This window comes from Grampus griseus (genome assembly GCF_964374135.1).
Source record: "Grampus griseus genome assembly, chromosome: 18".
NCBI classification, from domain to species: domain Eukaryota; kingdom Metazoa; phylum Chordata; class Mammalia; order Artiodactyla; family Delphinidae; genus Grampus; species Grampus griseus.
The window spans coordinates 14041900-14068365 of record NC_139012.1 but is presented as its reverse complement, the minus strand read 5'-3'; the positions used below and the strand labels follow the sequence as shown (position 1 = coordinate 14068365).

Genomic DNA, 26466 nt, shown 5'->3' with positions numbered 1-26466 from the left:
ACTTTACCTTGTCAAGGAGCTTCTCCAAAATCATTTTCTCACCATTCTTCACCCATTTGTGTCCAGATGTGTCTTGATGACATGCTGTTTGCTGCACGTCGACCAGTTACATAAGTGATTTATTACCCAAAATGTTAGAAGTACCAAAGTTTATGAAAAATGATTATATTTTTCTTTTAAATTACAGAAGACCTAAGGTGACCCGTGGGATTACTCTCGTATTCTGTAATACTTTCTTGAGCAGGATATAAAGGGGTAGATTTATAGTGCGTCCTGAAGGAAAAAGGTTGATTACTCCGTTTTTAGCATATATAATTAGGAACAGATGAACAATACTATTCAATTGGCATATAGCTTAATTACTTTTGAATGTGAATATTAAGGTGCATAACCTTCCTAGGCCAACTGCCTACCTCCAAAGACAATTTAAGGTGGATTACAGAATTAAAATAGGACAATTAAAAATAGGAGTAAAACCAAAACAATTTAAAAGGAGCAGAAAAATGTGTGTGCCAGGTATGTAAGTTTAGTTCACTTGTGCAGTTAAACATGAACTTAAGCTTTCAATATCTTGCCTGCTAAGACAAAAACCAAAATACTTAGAGAGCTTTTGTCATTGGGTTAAGTTCCTCTCAGGGATAAAAACCTTTCTTTCTGACCTCTGGAAGGAACTTATTGCTTAAAGGGACATGTGATGACACCAGGAACAATGTTTTCACAAGAGTTTTGCAGAAGATACAGAACAGTCTTCAAAAGGCCGTTACTTACATCAACTCTATAAAACAAAGATTTTGGTATATCAGCAGTAAGTGGCTGAAGAATATAATGAAAAAATCTTATTCACTATATTGACAAAGACATAAAATACTTAGGAATTAGCTTTATTAGGGATCCCTGTGAACCATGTGAAGCAAACTACAGCACTTCATTGGAGATATACTTGAACATGAATGGAGAAATGTTTTCTCAATGGAAGAATGAATATCGTAAATATTGTAAGTTTTTTATCAAGTTAATTAATAAGTTTAAAAATAAAAAAATCTGGGCTTCCCTGTGGCACAGTGGTTGAGAGTACGCCTGCTGATGCAGGGGACACGGGTTCGTGCCCCGGTCCGGGAAGATCCCACATGCCACCGAGCGGCTGGGCCCGTGAGCCGTGGCCGCTGAGCTTGCACTTCCGGAGCCTGTGCTCCGCAGCGGGAGAGGCCACAACAGTGTGAGGCCTGCGTACCGCAAAAAAAAAAAAAAAAAAAAAAAGGAAATCTAGAGAGGTGCAGGTGGCAGAACCCCTGTCCTGTTGTGATTTTGGTGCACCTGACTTGTGTTCTAATCATTCCCCTTATGCAGAAAGGCTTAGGGGAACTTGGAGGTAGGTCAAAATGTATTTAGGGATCAAAGGGAGTTTGTATGAAGTCATGGGAAAAGCATGGGTTTTGGAGTATACAAATTAATTTTGACCTGGGCTTTATCATTTACTACATATATGTACTTGAGAAGGTCACTAAGTTCTCTGAGCCTCAATTTACTCATCTGTAAAATGAAATAGATAATTTAATCCAATTTTTAGGATTGAATGTTAAATGAGATTGTGAAATGAATTTTCTACGATGTAGTAGGTGTTAATAATTTAATTCCCTTCCCTTTTTCTCTCCTTGCTTCTTACCTTCTTAAGTGCTTTGAGAGTTCTCAAAGGAGTCTTAAGAGTCTTGATTTCTGTAGCATGAAAGAGACTGTTTTGGCCTGAATATTTCATAAGACAAGGACTTGCAGGAAAATGCTAAAAGGATTAACATGGTAAGATGCCCCTGTGGTCTAAGCATATCAAAATAATAGCAAAAGAATTACAAAAATCATAACAAGTATCATGGAGGGAAAATAACCTTTGAAAACAGTAAATGAAAATTTAAAATAAAAATTTAAAAACAACCATATCTCAGTGTGAAAATATTTTAACACCATAGAGGAAGAACATATTTGCAGGACCAGGTATTTGCACTGGTAGAGGTGGAAAACAAATATTAAAAATTACAAGGAGACAAGATTGAATGATGATATCCGCTTGAGAAGACAGAAAAGAAGGTATAATATCTATAAAAACATGTAGTGATGATGAAAGACTGCAGCACATGGAAATGCTGCAGAAATACCAAAAAAACAAGACAGGATGCAAAGGATAGGCTTAGAGCACTGGAGTAAAGATTACATTAGTTATAAACGGTAACACTATGTGATTGAATTAAAAATATGTAACAGACTGCATGAATCTAGAAAATAGATGGAGATAAATCTGTAAAGAATAGGGACACTGTTATGGACTGCATTGTGTCCCCCCGCCCCCCCGCCAAATTCATATGTTGAGGTCCTAATCCTGGTACTTCAAAGTGTGATTGTATTTTGAGATAGGGCCTTTAAAGATGTAATTAAGGCTAAATGAGGTCATTGGGGAGCCCTAACTTAATATGACTGGTGTCCTTATAAAAGAGATTAGGACACAGATACACACAGAGAGAAGACAATGTGAAGACAAAGGGAGAAGATGGCCATCTACAAGCTAAAGAGAAAGACCATAGGATGAAATCAACCCTGCCAACATCTTGATCTTGGACTTCTAGCCTCCAGATCTGTGAAGAAATAAATTTCTGTTGTTTAATTCACCTAGTCTGTGGTACTTTGTTCGGGCAGCCCTAGCAAACCAATACAGACACCAAAAGAAAAGTGATGATGAAAACCGTAGGAAGGAAGTAGAGACTTCTTCTAACCTGGAAAAGGAGAAATTATGAAAGGAGAACTAGGAAAAGTGTTGAACTGCCTTCTATCAATACTCCTAATTAACAGTATTTAGAGATGCTTGCCACAGGACTATGAGTGGAAAAAATATGAAGGACCAGATGAATGACTCATGTTGCTAAATATAGATATCATTGTATATATAGAAATCAACTATAGTAATCACTATAGTAATATAGTAATCACTGAAAAGTAATCAATATAGTAATCACTGCAAAGGCAGTTTATAAAATATTCTGTGTGCTCTAACTCCTATTATCTAAAAAATACATAAATGGATTATGTATATTCCTCCAGTTTTTATTCTATACATCATATTGTTAAAACTTGTTTTCTCTGATAAGGGGCATTTAGGACAATTTTTTTTTCATTATACTTTTCTGAAGTTTTCAAATTTTATAAGGAGAGAAGAATCTGTACGTGTTAATTTTTTGAAGAAAAATGTTTTTTACTTGGTATTATCTTTCTGTGACTTAGGCAAGTGTGCTCTCTCATGAAAAATACAGAACTATAAGCAATTTTTAAAATTTAAATTTCTATGCATGGAGCTCAGCAGAGCTATTACCAGCTCAGGCACGCAGGAAGCCTAAACTAACAAATCATTTAGAATGTATAAAATATAGGAAGCTGACATATCTAAAGAACATGTATTACAAAAAAAGTTAGAAAGTTATACATTAAGACGTAGCAGGTCAGTCTTGTCTGGAAACTGGGTAAGTTTGGGATGAATATAGGAGGTTCTGAAACTAATGGAGATTGATTGGCCTGTAATGAAATGAGCTGGCCTGGGCTGGATAGGAAAAGTGCCTAATAAAACTTGGGCACTGAGAATTTCGTTTTCCAAATCCCAGACCTTTTAAAAATAGATACTGTTAAAACTGGTCACAGAGGATTTAAATTCGTTTGCACACCTATCTGAAGAATATTTTTAGTTATTTGTTAAGTGTGTTCCCAACCACCCTAAGGTTTTAAAAATGCCTTCATTTCCCTTTGGGGTTTTAAATGTATACCATTTCAGAGTTACTGATTTACTCACATTTTGAATTTGGACCAATTTAATTTAGCTGAATTGAGATATCTCCAAGTAGGTAGGTTTTATGGACTTCCTGGTACAGTTTATGAGAGGTTCATTAAGGAGTCAAGCACATGCAAAGAAAGGCTGGGATATGTGAGGTGAGTGTCGCCCTGAGGGGTACAGAATGGAGATGTCTGTAGAAAAGGCAATGTACGGTGACCTCTGTGGCCACTCTACTTCCCTTTGGGCAGCTAGAACCTCTTTGATGCCACCAAGAAATGGAGAAAGCAAATGAGGCAGCCGGTGGCCACAACCGCTGATGGCGCAGGCCAGTTCATAACAGCCACCTAAAGAGTGAGCTCAGTTCTCCTCCAGTCCAAGGTCCCTTCCTGGTAGCAATGGTTAAGAGTAGGACATTACATATTCATGAAAACTTGGCTTATTTTTATTGGCTGCAGTCACTCTATTTGGAGAAGCAGCTGGCCCTGGGCCCCCAAATTTTGCAGATGCTAGACTCCCTGAATCACCTTTCATTTGCCACGCAAGCTCTTCCCCAAATGAACTTGCTGTTTGTCCGGTACTCATGCTCTCCCAAAATTCAACCCAACCCTGAAGAGGAACTCACAGGACTACATGTTACTCTGTATTAATTTCTTACTATTGCTTTATATGCTGTGATTTGTACTCATTATAATGACATCAGCATGGAAGAGGGTCTTGTCAATGGGAAGTAATGTTTGTGCAACCCATTGTCACCCAAGATTTTGTTCCTTTTGGTCACACTCTAACTTTCACCCTTTCGTTTTCAATAGCTAAAAAATTCAAAGCATTTCCCATGATCTGGCTATTGTAAGAGACTTACATGCTGGTAATTCCTTTAATCATCAGTATAATCCCTTCAGGTAGGGTTACTATTATTTATTTCATTACTATCATTGTCCCTATTTTTCAGGTGTGGAAATTGAGGCACAGAGAGGAAATTTTCCCGAGGCCATAAAAGATAGGAAGTGGTGAAGCCAGGATTTGATCTCAGGAGCCTGTACATTTACCTATATGCATTTGTGTTTCATCTTAATAGCCCAGAAACTTAGCTATATGTATTTGTTTCTATCCACTTATGTCTTTGACCATCATCTTCTGATGTTACAAGATATAGACATATTCTTCTAAATCTATTATTATAGTATATTATATTTCTATTAACATAATCTCATGATTATACTTTTACAAACCCTGTAGCCAAATATATTATATATATTTTCTGCTTAACCTCATTGTTTCCCCCCCTCACATTGTTGTATGGGAAATTACACTGTAGCCTTTCAATACACTACAGAGACCACTGAACAGAAAGGTTCATGGATAAAAATTAAGATGATGCAATCACATGGTTTATTAAATCAATTTAAAATAAATAATCAGGGCTTTCCTGGTGGTGCAGTGGTTAAGAATCCGCCTGCCAATGCAGGGGACACGGGTTCGAGCCCTGGTCCGGGAAGGTCCCACATGCCGCGGAGTAGCTAAGCCCGTGCGCCACAACTACTGAGCCTGTGCTCTAGAGCCCGCAAGCCACCATTACTGAGCCCGCATGCCGCAACTACTGAAGCCCACGCGCCTAGAGCCCATGCTCCGCAACAAGAGAAGTCACCGCAATGAGAAGCCCGCGCACGGCAACGAAGAGTAGTCCCCGCTCGCCGCAACTAGAGAAAGCCCACGTGCAGCAACGAAGACCCAGTGCAGCCAAAAATAAATAAATAAAATAAATAAAAATTTTAATAAAATAAAATAAATAATGAGAATCAAGAGGAAAAAGGTGGGGTAAGTTAATGCACTTAGGATAGTATTCAGTTGGGGTGAAAGGAAATCCACAACCTGAATTCGGGGCTACACCATGTTCATATATCTTATCTCTTTCTTTGCTGAATCAGCCTCCAAACTGGTGGCGTGTTAATGAGGATGAGTGTGTTTTGAGAAAGGGGCCCGGACAGGCAGATGGAAGGTGTCTGGGGGCACACACTTGCTCTGTCAAAGAGACACAAGGGCAAGTACACCTGCAAACAACTTTGCTCGCCAGTTAGCCTGCTGAACAGTGTTGGGTTTTATCTGTGTTCTTTTGGAGAGAACACTTGTGGGGCTAGAATAGAACCATATTAGGCAGCTGATTTAAGGATAACATAATTGTTAGACCAGAATGGTGTGATGTTTACCTTAAGACTTGGGCTTTCTGAACCTTCCAATCCAAAAGTAACACTCTTGTTTGTTCCATCATACGTTCCATTTATTCTATCTTTAACATGTCTTACAGGTTACTAACTTCCTGTTTATATCATCATCTGCCTGTGTCTCATAAGCGCCTCATTATCTATATTTAGTGCATCCTGTGAATTTTGCCTCTTCACTTATGCTATTAGCTTACTTATTTTCTATGCATAACATTTCTTGAGTTCCATACATTCTGCTTGTTTTGCTTGTCTTCTTTAGAAGAATTGAGTATTCTTAAATAATAGGGCAAGCACATATTCTTCAAGTGCAATAGATTTTCTCTCCTACCAACAGCTGGTGAGTAAAAAGTACTTTGAACAGAGTGACCATTAGACAAATGGTCTTGTGGATGAATGGTATTTTTGGTGGAAATATCAGAAAAGGTTTTGCAAAAGGGGAATTGGAGCCGATGCTTAGGCTCTTCAGACTGGTTAGTTTGTTTTAAACTGCTTCATGTCAACTCATGAAAACCTTCTGTCCCCCTTATTGAAAGCTATACACCTGTTAAAGAAATTTCTCAACTAGTTTTGATTGTTGAGGAAAAACATTTCTGGAAATCTGGCATTGAGTATAACTAGAGTACATATAAATTCTCTCCCCTTGAAGGGGTCTGGAATTATCAACTGGGTTTTATTACCAAAGGAGTTTTGGCATGACAGCTTTTATGAAAAGGGCAAAGTCAGGGTTTTGATTGCCTTTGTACCTAGCTACCTCTTAATTTTCACGAGTGAAGGGTGCAGATAAAAGATTTATATGGAAAAATCCTTTTGAAGCTTATTCCAGAAAAGCTGGTTTACTGAGAATTCAAAATAGTGTGGATAAGGATCCTTTATTGTGCCTCCCTCTTGGAAACATTATAGAAAAGGACCACCTGGTTGTTTTAGAAAATTAAAAACGCAGAGCTTATCAAAATATTAGTTGTTGCATACCTGGGCTGATTAGGAGGTTTGGCTGATACCATAAGGTTAAGCCTGTTGAAGATCATGGATTTAAGCTCTCGTATTTGTCATATAGGGACTGAATCATCCCAGATATTAAAAAGAAAAGAGAGTGAAACGTTCAGGAGCTTTTCCTTAACAGTGTTTAGAAGCGGAGCTTATTGCCCTCTTGATGGCCATTTCTAGCCCGTTGTTCCACTGAATTGCCAGGAACAGCGATTTTAGGTGGGACGTTATTAACCATCTCAAGAGGGCTATCCTTTAGCCTAAGGAGACCACTGGGGACTTGAATTGGAGAACTGCTTTCCGGCATTAAAGGTCCCAGTGGACAGTATCATTTAGCCAGGCTTCTTTGGCAGACGGGCCCCACCAGTCTGCTTCCTAACTTTGACACTTCTCATTTCTCGTTTAATTGAACATATGTGAAAGCCATCCAGATCCTCCACAGCATAAGATGCAGTGTAAACAACATAAAAGGAAGCAACGTGATGGTAGGGTTTTCAACTGCAGTTTTCATAGCAAATGCAGAATCACTTAATGTGGTCCTTTGTTATTGGCTCATTAAAATTACTAAAATAAAATAAATAACTAAAATTAGATAGAAAAAATAAAGTAGCTATTGTTTTACTCCCTTTAAATAATGGAATGTGTAAGGAACTTTGACTTACAAGGCCTGTAAGCATCTAACGGCAGTGATGATGGATAATGCTTTGGTGTAGTATTGGGGGTTACCTTGGATTTCTGCTGTTGAGCCAGAGGCCCGTGGGTTACACGTTGGGGGCATAACCAGGTAAAGAACATGTTTTGCTGATCTAATGAGTCATCCATATTAAGAGATGGTATAAATAAGCACTTTCCTTTCCTAACTCGCCTGTCTTACTACCAGCTATTAAAGATTCTTGCTTTTGATGACAGGACACAGATAAATAGTGGCAGGTAGTATAGAGTGCTGAGAAGCAGCACAACTTATTGTAGGTCTAATGTATAGTATGTTATCAATGATCCTCCACTTCTGAAAATAAACTGATAAATGTAGGGATACCCCATACTAGACTCATGCAGGGTATTTCACCATGTCACATTCTGCTGTATGTAGAAAGGTAAGAAAAAAGATTTTAGAATAGGATAAATTGAGAAATGATTTTGAGTGTATGAAATTAATTATGGAGGTGGCAGTTTTAAGTAAAGGTCCAGTGGCTAATTATCTCTGTTACTTATCTTAAAGTTATTCTATTATGCTTTGTATAACTTTGTAAACCGTCCAAATCCCTCATAGCCTAAGGTACAGTGTAAACAAAATAAAGATAAGCAACATGATGGAAGGGTCTTCAATTGCAGTTTTTCTAATATATGCAGAATCATTTAATGTGGTCATTTATAATTGACTATAAAATTACACAAGTAACAGCATGTGGTCAACGTTCTGTTAGGCCGTTTTGGCCAATGACCATGGCTATTTATTTTTAGTTCTGAAAGGGCGTGTACTTCCTTCCTTCCTGATCTCTCATAATTCCACTCCCACTATGCCTGCTCCTTGACTTCAAGTAGACCATTAATCTCTTAGCTTCTCTCCTTTCTCTGCACCTACCAATCAGTTCCCTCTTGACCTCTCTTCCTTTCCAGCTTAGTACGGGCCCTGTGTTCTGTCATCCAAGCTATTCTTTCACCAGCAACTTTAGCTGTGCTATCCTTATGCTTCTGCAAAATGTAGAAGTAGACTTAGACTTACCCAGCGCTGCAAAATCTGGAATCAGGATTGATGCTACAGTTGATGCTGAGCCCTGTTAGAGAAAACCACACAACTGTGTAGGCTGTTGCCATGATATTATCATGGGATTCTGTCTCAGCTGAGCCTCTGTGTTTTCAAATCATCCATACTTGTTCTGTCATTTATAATGAGCCCAGAGTCTTACCTCTCCCTTCAGGCTCCCCTTTCAACCTCTCCCTCTCGCTCTTACCTCTCACTCTCAGTAAATGACATTATTTTACTGCTGCATCAAGAAGATCAGGTCCATCAAGGTTATCCCCCTTTCTTCCCATTTCCAGTTTCGAATGTGTTTATAACTAGTAGAACTGATTACGTCTTAGATTCTATCTCATGAGGCACTAGCAGTATGGTGTCCCAGAATATTTCGAGGACAGAGGGATTTTCTGATTGTCCCGTAGATGTCCTCTCACGGGCAATCGCTGACCTGGAGCAGTGCTGGATCGTGATGCACCCAGGGTAGGTTAGCCTTAAAGTGCATCCAGAGATAACTGGACGGTTATTTCCCATAACCCAGAAGTCAGCTGAAGAACTGACCTCCCTGGCTCCTCCGGGAAAGTGCTGAATGGTTTTGCCCCACGTGGGTGCAAAGCTCAGCTCCTTTCAAGCTCCAGAGCCCCTGCTTGCTTTTGCGAGTTCACTGGTGCTTTGGGGGTTCAGGTGGGAATTCCATCTTGTGCCCTGCAGCCTTTCTAATCTCCCAGTTCTCCCCTTTCCCTGCTTTTCTCCCTTCTTTGTCTTCCCCGAATCCTGTTCCATCTATCTGCTAAGAGCTTTACACATTCCCTTCCTTGTTCAATGCAGCTTAATAATGGTCATTTAAAAATCTGAGTGTGCTTGGGACTTTTCCCTTCATCCTAAAAGGCTTTTCAGAGTTTTTTTTTTTCCTGTTCTCTTTCTAAGAGGAATTCTGGAAATAACATTTTCTCTCTCTCACTTTCTAAGACATCTCCTTCAGAGCTGTTTCTTAAACATGACAACTGTAGTGGTGTTATAGCCAATATTGTGAATGGTTTATTCTGGCCATGATTGTTCCATTTCTGCAGGAAGTTCATTTTTTACTTCTCAAGGAGGATGCTGCGGCAGGCAAGCATGCATCCAGATAATCTGATGACTAAATTACAGAGGGTGGAAGCTGCAGCGTAAAGTTTTGCTTTACATAATTTGGAGTTTGACTTGTCGAAACACAGTCTATTCTGATTCTTGTGGTTATGTTACAGTAAAATCATTTAAAGTCCCCGGGATCTGTATCTTCATTAGTTCGTATGAAACCAAGAATGACTGGGAACCAAGCATCAAAATTAATTTGGAGCATTTAGTTCTATCTTTAAAAAATTCACCTGAATTAATATCATGAGTAGTAGTAATAGTCATACGTACAATAGTTACGGGTTGAACTGTGTCTCCCCCAAAATTCAGATACTGCAATTCTTACCCCCCAGTTAAGACTCAGAATGTGGGCTTATTTGGAGATAGGGTCTTTTCTAAGTTAAAATGAGGTTATTTTATGGTGGGCCCTAATCCAATAGGATTGGTGGCCTTATAATTAGGGGAAATTTGGAGATAGACTTGCATACAGGAAGAACACCATGTGATCATGAAGACGGCCATCTGCCAGCCAAGGAGAGAGGCCTGGAACAGATCCTTCCCTCACAGCCCTCAGAAAGAACCAACCCTCCCTACACCTTGATCTCAGACTTCAAGCCTCCAGAACTGTGAGGCAATAGATTTCTGTTGTTTAAGCCACCTAGTTTTTGGTACTTTGTTATGACAGCCCTAACAGACTAACGGAGGATGGCTGAAATTACGGTTCCTTACGCAGAATGTTCGATGGCCTAACCTAGCCCTGTAGTTTGAGAGGGAGGAAAAACCAAAGTTTAAAAACTATTTCCACCAAAAATGAAGGGTATGTAATTTGGGGGAGAAGGATGGAGAAATTTCGGTAAATTCAGTAACTTATCCTAGGATTTTCTAAAGTTTATTTGGCAGAGAATCTCTGTTTTTTTTTTTAAGAGCTTTAAAGGAGATATAATAGCAGAACTGCTTAGCTTTGGTTGAAAGGGCATGTGTGTGTATCGGGGGGGAGCTTGTTGGTTGTGATTCCCCCCTGCCTCCCCCCCCGCCCCCCCGACTCCACTCTCCCCATTAAGCAATCTGGAACCCTGGGCCTTTTAAGAAACAGTGGGCACTTAGGTTGTTTCCATGTCCTGGCTATTGTAAATAGAGCTGCAATGAACATTGTGGTACATGACTCTTTTTGAATTATGGTTTTCTCAGGGTATATGCCCAGTAGTGGGATTGCTGGGTCATATGGTAGCTCTATTTGTAGTTTTTTAAGGAACCTCCATACTGTTCTCCATAGTGGCTGTGTCCATCATCGGATGAATGGATAAAGAAGATGTGGCACATATATACAATGGAATATTACTCAGCCATAAAAAGAAACGAAATTGAGCTATTTGTAATGAGGTGGATAGACCTAGAGTCTGTCATACAGAGTGAAGTAAGTCAGAAAGAGAAAGACAAATACCGTATGCTAACACATATATATGGAATTTAAGAAAAAAAATGTCATGAAGAGCCTAGGGGTAAGACAGGAATAAAGACACAGACCTACTTGAGGATATGGGGAGGGGGAAGGGTAAGCTGTGACGAAGCGAGAGAGAGGCGTGGACATATATACACTACCAAACGTAAGGTAGATAGCTAGTGGGAAGCAGCCGCATAGCTCAGGGAGATCAGCTCGGTGCTTTGTGACCACCTGGAGGGGTGGGATAGGGAGGGTGGGAGGGAGGGAGATGCAAGAGGGAAGAGATATGGGAACATATGTATATGTATAACTGATTCACTTTGTTATAAAGCAGAAACTAACACACCATTGTAAAGCAATTATACTCCAATAAAGATGTAAAAAAGAAACAGTGGGACTACGCTTGGCTACTACTTTGAATTGACCCAGAAGGAACCCTGCCTGAGGGGTTAATTAGACTCTTTGCATGGGTTAGGATTTGCTGCCATTAAAATAAGTTACATTGTCCTATAGGCAAAATATTATTTCTGGGAAAGCGATTCATTATATATGCTATAATGGGGGAGGGGTTACCAGATCCTAGTTGGGGAAGCTTTTAGGGTCTTTGAAACATGGGGTGAATATCATGGGGAGAAATAACTAACCGATCATTGTGAACTTGTCCTTCTTTGATTCCTTTTTCTTGAAGTTATGCCAGGAGCAAGTATATCCCCAAATCTTCATTCATTATTGGCCCTATTGGTTAAGCCTTGTGCTTTTCAGTGAGCTCTGTAGTATTGCATTAAAAACTGCTTATAAAAGGATTTACATTTAATGAATTTCTCTGCAGCTTTCACTGAGCTCATTATTCTATCCAATCTAGTCTGGAACTTCCTCCTTCAATTATCACTGCTCTCGGATTTTCAACCTTCTCCTCTCTGGTGCCTTATTCCCTGTAGTTACTCAAAATGTTCAAGCTTTACCAAGTTTACCAAACCCCAAAACACCTTCCCTGCAGCCCATCTCAGCTCCCTGAATTTTAAAAGTCATTCCTTCATTTCCCTCTTCTTACCCCCAAGCAGGGTATTTCAGGGGCAGATGACGTCGGGGCCTGGATCAGCATCTGCAGTGAAAAGTGTGTTGTTTCTGATCTGTGCTTCTTCAGCTCACTGACCTCAGCTTTCCCTTGGAACCACCTTGAAATCCTTTGCCAGGGACTGTAAGTCTTGGAAAGTCAAATCTGTAGGAGACCTGCTACCTTTGCATTGAACTCAAAACATGTTCTAAACTGCATCCAAGAGAAGTGTATATCTTACTTTAGTAAAGAGCCTCTTCTATTTGTCTGAACTGTTTCTGTTTATTCTCCTTAGCATTGTTTGTCTTAATTATTCCACTTAATGCTTATGATGTTTTCTCTTTAAAAATTAAAACAAAAACTTCCTAGTTTAACTTAAAAAATCTTCTTGCCATTTAATTTTGTTATTTCTTTATCATATTAATTTTTTGTTATTTTATTTTATTGTAGAAAGAACACTTAACATGAGATCCACCCTCTTAACAAATTTTAAGTGTACAATGTATTACTGGTGAGTGTAGGTACAATGTTGTACAGCAGGTCACTAGAGCTTTTTCCTCTTGTTTGACTGAAACTATGCCTATTAATTTAGTAACTCCCCATTTCTCCTCCCCTCAGCCTCTGGAAACCACCATTCTGCTCTGTGATTCTATGAATTTGACAGTTTTGGATACCTTATATAAGTGGAGTCATGCAGTATTTGTCTTTCTCTGATGGGCTTATTTTCACTTAGCATAATGTCCTCAAGGTTCATACATATTATCACATATTGGAGACTTTTCATTTTTTTTAAGGCTGAATAGTATTCCATTGTACATATCATATATATCATATGTCATATGTATAACATCATATGATACATATGTATATTTTACTTTTTTACAATTTTACCTCTTCTTTTTAATTTAAATGCCTTTTATTCCTTTTTCCTACTTAATTGTTCTGGCTAGGACTTCCAGTACAATGATGAAGTAGTGAGAGTGAGCATCCTTGCCTTTTTTCTGATCTAAGGGAAAAACTTTTCAATTTTTCACCATTGAGTATAATGTCAGCTGTGGGCTTCTCATATATGCCCTTTATTATTGAAGTTGAAGTACATTCCTTCGATACTTAGTTTGTTGAGAGTTTTATCATATTAATTTTTAAAAAGTCAAAATCTCTTTTATATTTAGCTTAGCACGTTTATACTCTTAAATGCCTCAGCTTATGGTTTTATGTATTTTTAATGTTTGAATTTCTTTTTTAAATTCTTTCAATATTCTCTATATAATTATTATTTTTCACTTGTCCTATTTTTTACCCCCTCTTTTCTTGGTGCTCTGGGTTTTTTTTGTCATTTATCTTCCTTTAATTTTGTATCTTGGATACTTTTGTCTTTGGCTCTTTTCTCCTGATTATTACTTTTTCACCCATTTATATTTTTAGCGGTGTAATATTTCTTTCTCTTTTTATTTTGAGGTTTTGATTTTATCTATTTTATAGATTTTAATTTTAGCAATTCTTTGCATTGTAATCTTCCAAATCCTTTCACATTATTTGTCTATTTCTTATTTTCCTATTATAGTACTTTAATTTCTTTTATTATTATTTTTTTAAAAATTACAGACACATAAGCGTTTTGTTGGAGACAAAAATTCTAAGAAATTTTTCTTAGTAATCAGAGTTCGGATGTTGTTCTTCTGACTGTCCCTAATAGTGGCTCCTTTGCCTTCGTAGAATATCTCCCCATTTCCCTTCAGTGTTGTTACTCCAGGAAAAATAGTATTATCGTTGATACCTGCAGAATTGCATATGATAAATTTATTATCCAAAGGTAGTAATGATCCTCCTTATGGAAGAGGCTCATTTTACATTAAAATTAGTAAGTTTTTCTTTCCTTGAATCTCATATTGGCCAATTGTTTATGAAGGAGCTGGATAGTCTCATAGAACTCTACTGCTCTATGTTCTGATTAGACCATATATGGAATCATTAATCTGGTCTGGGACATATACTTTAAATAGAATGGTGAGGCGACTTAAAAAGCATGCTGCATGAGGAATAGTTGAGGGAGTTGTTTAGTTTAATTATAACAGGACCTTAAAGGAGATTTGCCTGCTATTGGCAGATATCCCTGGGCTGCCATGGAAGAGGGGGTTGCTAACTAGGGCAGAAGTAGATGCAGTGGGTGAAATTTACAGGGAGCCAGCTTTGACTGTGTTTGTCGAAGGAAAACAATTTAAATATGGAAACTGTTCAACCACACACCATACTGCTTCAAAATGGATCATGACAGGTTAATTCGAGAGGGAAGTTAGAAGGTTCTGTGACTCTTTGGCCTTATGTTCATTTTTTACCTCTGGCCTTAAATTAGATTTTAAATGATCTGATTAGCTTATTTCAAACACAGTATTCGAATTTGAAATAGGTTTTTTCGTCTGATTTTTTTTTTTGGCTGCGTTGGGTCTTCGTTGCTGCCCGCAGGTTTTCTCTAGTTGCGGTGAGCGGGGGCTACTCTTCATTGCGGTGCGCAGGCTTCTCCTTGTGGTGGCTTCTCTTGTTGTGGAGCACGGGCCCTAGAGCGTGTGGGCTTCAGTAGTTGCAGCATGTGGGCTCAGTAGTTGTGGCTTGTGGGCTGTAGAACACAGACTCAGTAGTTGTGGCACATGGGCTTTGTTGCTCCACGGCATGTGGGATCTTCCTGGACCAGGGCTCGAACCTGTGTCCCCTGCATTGGCAGGTGGATTCTTAACCACTGTGCCACCAGGGAAGTCCCTCCTCATCTAATTTTATTTCTTTTGTTAGTGAGGAGGAAATCTTTCTTCTCAGCATCATCACTGGCTCTATGCCGCCAAGGTTGTGGTCGTTGTCCTGATATCCAGTAGGATGCATTGAATTTAAGTTCAGGTCATACGAGGCAAAAGATACTAGCATTGGATTGGAATAATTTTAGAGCTAATCTTTAGCTATCTGGAGATTTATTTTGTCTCAATTTTCTTTAAGGAGGGTAAGTAACATATGATAAAACGCATGATTTTAAATGTTTAGTGTGATGAATTTTGACAATTGTCTACACCTGTGTAGCCACTTCCTGGAAATTCCTTCACGTCCCTTTTTAATTGATTTCTTCCCCATCCTCACTCCCATAGATCAACCATTTTCTGACTTTCGTAGCTGTAGTTTTGCCTCTTCTAGGGCTTCATATAAATGGATCATAGAACCGTTACCATTTGTGTCTGGCTTTCTTGACTCACTATAATGTTTTGGAGGTCCATCATTCGTGTTAATACAGGATCAATAGTTTGTTCCTTTTTATTGTATTTCATTGACCATTTGCTCCTCCGGAGATTCTGTTTTTTGAAACCTGGAGGAACAATGTTGAACATTTCCAAAAGACTTTGCATTCTGTAGTAAGCTTCCTCCTGACCTCATTACTTAATATTGTCATATTTTTACTTCATTTTGGCTGTTTTTATTGAAAGAAACAAGATAATTGTTGTGTAATATAAAATGCTAAAACAGTCTCTAGCTTATGGAAAGTCTTCAATGAATGTGAGCTCTAGTGACAGCAATTAGCAGTTTACCTAATTTTGCTCCAAATACTTTTTAGTCCTAAACTTTAATGGTGTAGTAAATATGTTAGTTAAATAAGTCTCAGAAAAGTTTAATAAAATCTGTTGCGAATTGCACAGGAATTGAAATCTCTTCATCAAATCCACGAATAAGCTTTAAATATACAAAGTTATGTTCTCTTTGAAATAAAGTGGTGAGTTATATTTGTTACCACTTTATTTATAATTGCTAAACAGTGGAACCAACCTACTGTGCAATAAGAGAATTTATAAAAATTATTTTTATCAGCTTTATTGAGCATGGTTGACATACAATGACTGTGAATATTTAGTTCTGTGAATAACTGTGAAATTTGATACATTTTTACATACGTTTGCAACATGAAACCATCACCACAACCAAGATAATGAACATATCTATTATCTACAGAAGTTTCCCTGTGCCCCTTTAGCATTTTCCTCTCTTGCCCTATCTTTCTCCTACCCTCAGTAACCACTGATTAGCTTTCTGTCACTACATATTAATTTGCCTTTGATTGAGTTTTAGTAAGAGGTTGTTAAAATAAGTTATGGTACATTTATATTCTGTTAAAATAATGCTTTTGAAGAATATTTAATTATAGGGGAAGTACTCATAAACTAGGTGATAAAATGATATAAAATTATAAATATAGAATCATCTTAAATTTACGCACCCAAAATAACATGAATAGAAAAAGGATGAAAGAAACATTAAAATGAGATGGTTATTTCTGGGTGTGTGGGATTACAGGTGATTTTATTTAATTTATACTACTTGTCTACTTTCTAAATTTAGTATAATCAGAATACATTATTTTACAGTGAGAATAAAGTCAAAATAAAGAAATCTATGAACAAGGTGATCTGAGTCTCCAGTGAACTCTATAATGCATTTCTGTTTGGCGGAGTAAGCTTTTACTTAGGGATTTAAACTGTAAATAGTTGAAAATGTGTTCTCTATGCTAAAGGAAAAATTCTGGTAAAGAGCATTTTCTTTTTCCGGGAAGTATTGGAGTGCCTTGCATATTAATATAATTTCTCTGAGTAATCATGTTAATAACTATGGTACGTAAAATAATTCCTACAGTATCTGACCGCTTATCCTCCTGGAAGTGAACTGAAAGCATTAAGTGAGCTCTTTTGGTAATGAGGGTCACAAATCAAAAGAAGGAATATATGAAAAAAGGATTAGAACAAAAAGAGCTAAAGCCATAACTCTACGTCCCTGTTGTAATGAATCCTGTAATTTGACAAAAGTAAGCAGGTAAACAATGGCACTTAATGAATTAATTATGAGCTGCTGTTTCTGACTGTCAGTTGGGAATAAAAACTTTTTTCCTGAAATCCTGAAAGATTCAGCCAAAAAAAGCACACATAAATTAAAATAAGTTGTTAGACATAAGCAAATTATCATTGTTTTATAAATAATGTTTGTAGTAAAGAGTAATTTTTCCTCTTTAATTTTCCATAGGGCTTATAGCATGTGTAACATAAATAAAAATTATAAAGTTTGTATATTTATTTTTACTTCTCAGTTTAACAAACTAGTAATTACCTATCAAGTGTTAGTAGGCTTCTGCTCAGTGCTATGAAAATTACAAAAATGAGCAACTAGTATCCCTGGTCACAAGACACATAAAATTTAGTGTATTCTTTTGGGTGTCGTACTTAGGCTTTAAGCCAAGTATGTATTTTGAGCTTGAAGAAAACGAGTATTTACAAGTCTTATTTTCATCCGTTCGTATACCAGAAGGAAGTGAAAAGTGACAGCATAGATCAATACGGTTATCAATTTCTATTAAAATTTAGTGTTTAGGCCATTAAAAAAGAATGCATTCTATAAAAAAATAAATGAAAATCACAACACACTTTTTTACTCACTTATTTTTAGTAGTGTTATTATTTACTACTTTGGGTAAGTCATTCTCCTGGAAAACACTTTTTCCAGAGGAGTAATAATTTATTATTTTGCATCCAAATTCCAGATTAGTATAGGTAAAACCAGACTGAATCTGGGATCAGATTCAGGAGTTCCTGGGTCAGGAACTCCTAAGGCAGTTATTTCAGTCCTCAACCAAAGTGTAAACCAATATTACACACAATGTAATACACACAAGGAAATGGCTGATACTTTGCACAGTCGGAAGGGTATGTATTGTACTTCCGCTTACCTGTGGCAAGAAGGTGTGTGAATCATGACTATGGGCAATTCTGATGCAAATGATCATGTCTTATCATAGAATTGTTCTGGAAGTTTATAAATGTGGTAAAGATATATGTCAGAAACAGAGGCATATCATGAAAGTACAGTTAATGCAATTAAACATTTTCTCCTTCCTTTGTGCTTCTGGTCTGGTTTTCTTCACAAATCCTCCCACTTATTAAACTGAACTCATTTTGAAGGATGCATTAGAAAATCAAGAAACAGGAATACGATATCTCGGTAATGTCTTTAAAAAAAGATATTTCAGAGTTAAACTGCTGATGCTCTCTGAGAGCTTAATTGTATTTAAACATAAATGAAAATCTGATGACTTATATCTTTCACCTCCCCCAAACCTTTTTCTAATGTAAATGCTATTTCATATAAAACTCCTTAAGCAGAACTTGACATCTTTTAAAATCATTCACTATCATAACATAATGTAGTCTGCAAATGTTTTTCACTTTATCTGAAATGTCTGTATGGATGAACACAGATCCTCTTGATAGCAACGACTGAATGCTTCACTCTCCTTGCAGAATGGAGCTAATATCACTATGAAGTGAGATAATGAGCTTTCAGAATGTACAGAGCTCCCACAGACCTTTCACAGGTCAAAACAAAAACGTGGAGTAAAAATAGTGATACATCAATATTCCTTAACTGCTTTATCTTTACGCAGATGATCCTATATGTATACATTAGCAGACAGGATAGTTTCAAGAATAACCTTAAATACTTGGATGTGGTTTACTGCCAAGTGACTAGAATTGAATCCCTAAATTATTTAAGTTGAAGAGATGTATAAAAAAAATACTTAGTAGGATTTAAGAACTACTGGAGGTCATTATTCACTTTCAAAATGAGTACAGTTTACTGAAAAAATAATGAAGACTGCTTTGCATTGAAAATGAGTTGTTTTCCCTTTCTAGACACACTCTGCACAAACCATTTAATGCAGTTTACTCCTGATGGTTTGCAAGGTGCTTACCCAGTTTGTAGGTTATTCAGATACTCTGTTTCTCTTCTTTTTCTGTCTGCTTTCTACCTTCTGTTCATATTAGTGTTTTCACCATCCTAATTGGGTTGGGTGATTGAGAGGAAATGCCTAAAGAAACAGAAGTCAGTGAGTCAGTGTTTTTCTTCTTTTTTTTTTAAAACATCTTTATTGGAGTATAATTGCTTTACAATGGTGTGTTAGTTTCTGCTTTATAACAAAGTGAATCAGCTATACATATACATATATCCCCATATCTCCTCCCTCTTGTGTCTCCCTCCCACCTTCCCATCCCACCCCTCTAGGTGGTCACAAAGCACCGAGCTGGTCTCCCTGTGCTCTGCGGCTGCTTCCCACTAGCTATCTATTTTACATTTGTTAGTATATATATATGTCCATGCCACTCTCTCACTTTGTCCCAGCTTACCCTTCCCCCTCTCCATATCGTCAACTCCATTCTCTAGTAGGTCTGCGTCTTTTTTCCCGTCTTGCCCCTAGGTTCTTCATGACCATTTTTTTTTTCTTAGATTCTATATATATGTGTTAGCATACGATATTTGTTTTTCTCTTTCTGACTTACTTCACTCTGTAGGACAGACTCTAGGTCCATCCACCTCACTACAAATAACTCAGTTTCATTTCTTTTTATGGCTGAGTGATATTCCATTGTATGTATGTGCCACATTTTCTTTTTCCATTCATCTGTTGATGGACACTTAGGTTGCTTCCATGTCCTGGCTATTGTAAATAGAGCTGCAATGAACATTGTGGTACATGACTCTTTTTGGTTTTCTCAGGGCATATGCCCAGTAGTGGGATTGCTGCGTTGTATGGTAGTTCTATTTTTAGTTTTTTAAGGAACGTCCATACTGTTCTCATTAGTGGCTGTATCAATTTACATTCCCACCAACAGTGCAAGAGGGTTCCCTTTTCTCCACACCCTCTCCAGCATTTATTGTTAGTAGATTTTTTGATGATGGCCATTCTGACTGGTGTGAGGTGATATACCTCATTGTGGTTTTGATTTGCATTTCTCTAATGATTAGTGACGTTGAGCATCCTTTCATGTGTTTGTTGGCAGTCTGTATATCTTCTTTGCAGAAATGTGTATTTAGGTCTTCTGCCCATTTTTGGATTGGGTTGTTTGTTTTTTTGATATTGAGCTGCATGAGCTGCCTGTATATTTTGGAGATTAATCCTTTATCAGTTGCTTTGTTTGCAAATATTTTCTCCCATTCTGAGGGTTGTCTTTTTGTCTTGTTTATGGTTTCCTTTGCTGTGCAAAAGCTTTTAAGTTTCTTTAGGTCCCATTTGTTTATTTTTGTTTTTATTTCTATTTCTCTAGGAGGTGGGTCAAAAAGGATCTTTGTGAGTTATGTCATAGAGTGTTCTGCCTATGTTTTCCTCTAAGAGTTTGATAGTGTCTGGCCTTATATTTAGGTCTTTAATCCATTTTGAGTTTATTTTTGTGTATGGTGTTAGGGAGTGTTCTAATTTCCTTCTTTCACATGTAGCTGTCCAGTTTTCCCAGCACCATTTATTGAAGAGGCTGTCTTTTCTCCATTGTATATTCTTGCTTCTGTTATAAAAAATAAGGTGACCATATGTGCATGGTGTTTTTCTTCTTAACTTTAGCAAAATGTTTTTTCCAAAAGCTGTTAGTTAAAATCAGGTTTTCCATGTACTGTTGATTTTAGTTTATGGTATATGTGTCTTTCATTAACTTAGGGAATCCTAAACTTAATGGAAAAATAACAGCAGCACGATATAGTGAAAAGCTTTGAAATCAGACACAGTGGGATTCAAATCCCAGTTTAGCCATTAATAACCATGGTAAGATAATTTAATTTATTAGCCTCTATTTCTTCATCAGTTCATGGAGGATGAGATAGCTGTCATAGAGACCTATTTTGAGAATTATTAATCATTTATGTTAAAAACTGGTACATAGCATATTCACAATTTTACCTGTTGTGTTTCTCAGTTTATTAGAGCAGATTCAATACCAGAGGCACGTTACTTGATTATATTAAGATGGCCAACTATATTGTGAAAAGTGGTTATCAGAAATATCATTGACCAAAGTTTCAACACATAAACGTAATGACCCATTATTCACATAATCCTATGAAGATGGCAGTTCTAAGTCATAGAAAAGCACGCACCAGTTTTATTTAATGTATAGAAGATCTTCGCGAATTAGACAAACACAGAAGAGGACATTCAAATTGATAACGCTAGAGACCTCAGTTTTTCCTCAGGTTGTGTTCACTGTCAAATAGACATGTATAAAAAGATCTCACTTTATGTACCTTATGGACTAGATGTGATCCTGGAATTGGTTATATATAAAATTCCTTTTAAAAAGAAGAAGTTTAAATATATTAGCAAACACTGATGTTCAGAGAAATCAGAAACTTCTGATAGATGCTCCCGAGTATATTTTTGGGTTTCTTCAAGATGCAGTTATAAATCATGTCACAGAGTTTACATCTTATTCCTCCCATTCCTGCCAGGCTCTGCTTCCCAGGCCTCTCATGCTTGCCTGGGATCGAAGCAATTTCATAAACTAATTCATATCCAGGTGTAATCACTTTGTGAAGAAATCTGTCGGAAAAATTGTTTTTCAAGTATGTTATAGTTTTTTTAAAAAAATTTATTTATTTTTGGCTGCGTTGGGTCTTCATTGCCGTGCGCAGGATTTCTCTAGTTGCAGCGAGCGGGGGCTACTCTTTGTTGCTGTGCGCGGGCTTCTCACTGCGGCGGCTTCTCTTGCTGCAGAGCATGTGGGTTGTAGGCATGCAGACTTCAGTAGTTGTAGTGCGTGGGCTTAGTAGTTGTGGCATGTGGGCTCAGTAGATGTGGCTCGTGGGCTCTAGAGCACAGGCTCCGTAGTTGTGGTGCACGGGCTTAAGTGTGTTGTAGTTTATTTAAAGTTATTTTAAAAAATTCAGAGAACACAGGGCTTAGTTCCTTTAATGTAAAGGACACAACTGCATTAACTAGTGTTGAATTGTTAAATGGAGTTGAACCGTGAATCAGGCAGGAGGTGGTGTTGACTGGGAGAATCATGCTGCAGGAGAAGGTTGCTCTACCATCTATCATCAATGACACAAGAAGAGTTCATTGTATTTTCCAGATAAGGAATTGAAATGCTGAGAGACACAGAAAAGCCAATGGAGTGACTCAGTGTGGTTGAGGGGCCTTTTTTTTTTTTTGTAATAAATTTATTTATTTATTTTTGGCTGTGTTGGGTCTTCGTTTCTGTGTGAGGGCTTTCTCTAGTTGCGGCGAGCGGGGGCCACTCTTCATCGCGGTGCGCGGGCCTCTCACTATCGCAGCCTCTCTTGTTGCGGAGCACAGGCTCCAGACGCGCAGGCTCAGTAGTTGTGGCTCACGGGCCCAGTTGCTGCGCGGCATGTGGGATCTTCCCAGAACAGGGCTCAAACTCGTGTCCCCTGCATTGGCAGGCAGATTCTAAACCACTGCACCACCAGGGAAGCCCGAGGGACCTTTTTAAAGTAAAACTTCTGTTTTCTCAAATTACTGTACATACACCCCCTATTTTAACTGGAAGAAAGGGCAAATGTGTTTTATCATTCTTGATAGTGATCAACTGAGCACATAATGAAGGATTAGCTTAATTATTGATCACTGTAGGGAGTGTCATTCATAAATAATCCACTTTCACTAAAGCTGTGTGCTTCCCCCATTTTACCCTGTATTTTTCAGGTTACTAAAAGAAAAATCACTTACTGACCCTTTGACCAGTTTATTAACTATCTCTTACAAATGTTGCCAAGTTTCAGCTGGATGGATAAGTCATAATGAGATTGAAGACTCACCATCATCCTAAGTGCATATTGGACATAACTGTTTATTTAACAAGAGAATTATAGCACATTCAGTGGATTAATGGCAGGAGAGTATATCTGGAGCATAGTCAGGTAGAAACACCTCTGAGTAGGCTCTGGGGAGAGAGAGCAGAAAGAGAGGTGAGATTGTGCTGTATTTAGCTATTCTTGATTTTTGGCCTGAATACTAAAGCTATTTCTTTAATGAACATTTCGGTTAATTAAGAAACTTCATTTAAAGTTTGGTAATCTTTGTGTAAACTTCAAAGAAGTGAAAACGGCAACGTAAAGAAAATGAATTTCAGGAAAGTCAACTTAAGTCAACTTAAATAAATTATAAGAAGAGGATCTATAAGTGTAAGAATCCACGTAAACGAGATTATTTCTGAAAGCAGCGCTGGTAAAAGTAGCAAGAGGACAGGAAAGCAGGATGAAACGTGGGTAGCTACGCAGAGCTGCAGATTAAAAAGGCGCCAAAGAGTAAGGATTAGCAAGGAGTGTTAGACCAGAAACAGGGCATATCGGTGATGGCATGTAAGAATACAACCAGGAAACCTATGGTGAATAGAACTGAAATACACCAATTGACAAAAAAAAATTCTTTAGGTATGTATGAGGTGCAGGGAAGACTGAGCAAAACATATCCTCTATTAGATGCAAAGAAAAAGAGATATGGTACCAAAACAGAAAGCAGAATTCAGTTGTTATTTAAGAAAATTTAACCTTTGTGATAGAATATAGTGTATAATTTGGAAAATGGAATCGGAAACTGTGGTTGAAGGGCAGGGAAACAAACTAGACTTGCCAGGGAGTGGTCAGAGATCAGTTAAACAGATCCTGATGACATTCAAATTAGAATGCCAATTATTGATGATTCTGGCCCTGAGGTGCTAAAAATAACACCTTTTTGTTACAGTAGGAAACTATTCTTAGTGATTTTTAGATCACTGCGAACTGTTAGTGCCTGCTTCGTTATGCTTTATGTCAAAGGACACAAATGAATTTTTTTTTTTATTATGAACGTAGTTCATGGTCTTTTTTTTAAGCGCCTTATTTTTATAGCTTTTTCCTTTGTAACCTAGTGTGACTCCCCATTTTCCTGTATCAGCATACGATGGGACAAAAGCTCACCTCATTTAAAGTGATTTGTGTTCACAGTAAGCATTATAGATCGGTCTCAAGTGAGAAAAGCCAATCAGTGTGTCCCAAAGCTGCCAGGGCATCAGAGAGGAGTGGGCCAAAAGATGAACCCGGGACAGCACCCGTCTTTAAAAACATTTTTTAAAATTATAGTTGATTTACAATATTATATTAGTTTTAGGTGTTTTAGTATAGTGATGCAGTATTTTTACAGATTATACTCCATTATAAATTATTACAAGATAATGGCTCACACTCCAGTCTTATTTTTAAAAAGCAAACGTCTTATTTGGATCAATTAAAGAAAATATATAATATATGCTATTTTAAAAAATTATATCATCCTCCCTTCTAAAGACAGCTTTTTATTATGTCCATAACAGAATAGAACGTACAACTTTATATTTTACAATTACAGGGATTTGAAGAACCTGGCAAGCTTCCATGAAAAGCTGCAAAGATTACTCATCAGTAGCTGAATAATGCCTGTACATGTAACTTAATATTGATATGTATTTGCCCTTAAGATGTCTGAGAATGAATCAGTCTCGTGGAGGATAACACCTGTTACCTGAAGGCAACTAGTTTTACTAGCGGTGAAACTGCTAGCGGTGGAAGTTTGATTGAATATATTTAGCTTCTGGTAAAGGTCTACACTTTATCTAGAAGCTCTAGAGGAAGGTTCACACCGGTTTTTAAAGTAGTTCCTATGCCATAAAAGCAGCACATTGAGAAGTGTGCATTCCTGTCTGGGTGGTTCTCCCGTGACTTTGGCCAGGACACTCCAACTTTCTGTCCTCCTGTTGCCCTAGGCTACGTGCCCATGAAGGACTCTCTCAGGCACTCTGATTCGCTTTTGAATTCTCTCTTTGAAAATTTGTGGTAAAGAATGTACATAAAAGATCTAAATGTACCAGACCTTTGTGTGTGTGTGTATTATCTATCTCCATATTCTTAAGGGGAAGTTGAATGAGGAAATGTGGATAGCAGATCTATTACCATTTTCCTTTGGCACGTAGGTTAATGGTTTGAACACACTTCTAAGTAGATGCCTCAGACATTGAAGATGTCCCTCAGTAGGAAAGTGATTAAGTTATGGGACATCCTTGTGATAGCCAGTCTGCTAAATAAAGAATATCTGGACACAAAATAATGTGAGCAATGCACATTCCATTTTAAAAATTACACACACACACATGCACACACACAGGGTCTGGGTGAATTTGTACCCAGTGTCAACAGTGGCTATCCTTTGATGGAGGGATTATAGGTGACTATTTTTGCACTTAGGGAAAAAACCCCAGTAAATATTAAAAAAAAATCACCTATTAGTTTTCTAGGGCTACTGTAACAAATTACTACAAAGTGAGTGGCTTGCAACATTAGAACCTTATTGTCTCACAGTTTTGAGGTCAGAAGTCTGAAATCAGGGTGTCCAAGGGCTGATACTCCTTTGCCTCTTCTGGGTTCTGGCATTTGCTAGCCATCCTGTGTCAAAAACAAGCAAAGTATTTAATTTTGAGAATTTTATAATATTTACATAAATTTTAGTTCTACTATGATAACCACTAGTATTCAAAAATTCTGTTTTGGGTCTTCCCTGGTGGTCCAGTGGTTAAGAATCCACCTTCCAATGCAGAGGGCATGGGTTCCATCCCTGGTCGGGGAACTAAGATCCTACATGCCACAGGGCAACTAAGCCTGCGTGCTCCGGATCCTGTGGGCCACAACTAGAGAGAAGCCCGTGCGCCACAACGAAGATCCTGCATGCCGCAACTAAGACCTGATGCAGCCCCCTGCCAAAAAAAAAAAATCCTGTTTTAAATTTTAGTAAGTTATGTATACTAAACTTTAAAAATATAATCAGTGGTGTTGACCCTTATTAATGGAGTTATCGCTTGAGGAATTTCCAACCAGAATACATAGACTAAATGCACTTGATAAAATGTCTGTTTCTAAGTTTGTTTTCATCGGTATTGGTGAGTACGCAATATTGCCATGGTAAGGGCTGCATGCGTATAAGGCCACATGCTTAGTGGTGAGGGGAACAGGTCCTGGGTTTGCATTCCACTCCATCACCTGCTAGCTTACTGGTCTTGGCCAGGTGGGTAGCCATTCTGAACCCGTGTTTCTCAACTGTAAAGTTGAGAGGCCAATACCCATCTGAAAGGTTTATTTTGAGAATAAAATGAGATAATTTATCTAAACCACTTTGCACACTATCTGGTGCTTAGTAATTTTTCAGTGAAGGGAGGTGATCAGTAATAATGTTAGTATTAAATAATGTCAGATAATTTGAGACTTAGTGTAAGCATCAGTTTTAGAGCGGCAGAACCATCTGTTTTATTT

The 26466-nt window shown here is 37.7% G+C and overlaps 1 protein-coding gene across 1 annotated transcript in view; it reads left to right on the top strand.

Moving 5' to 3' along the window:
• The window catches only part of HS6ST3 (heparan sulfate 6-O-sulfotransferase 3), a gene marked incomplete at both ends in the record, with an annotated part of 639689 nt that overhangs the window by 18318 nt on the left and 594905 nt on the right, over positions 1 to 26466 (top strand). The window lies entirely within an intron of this gene.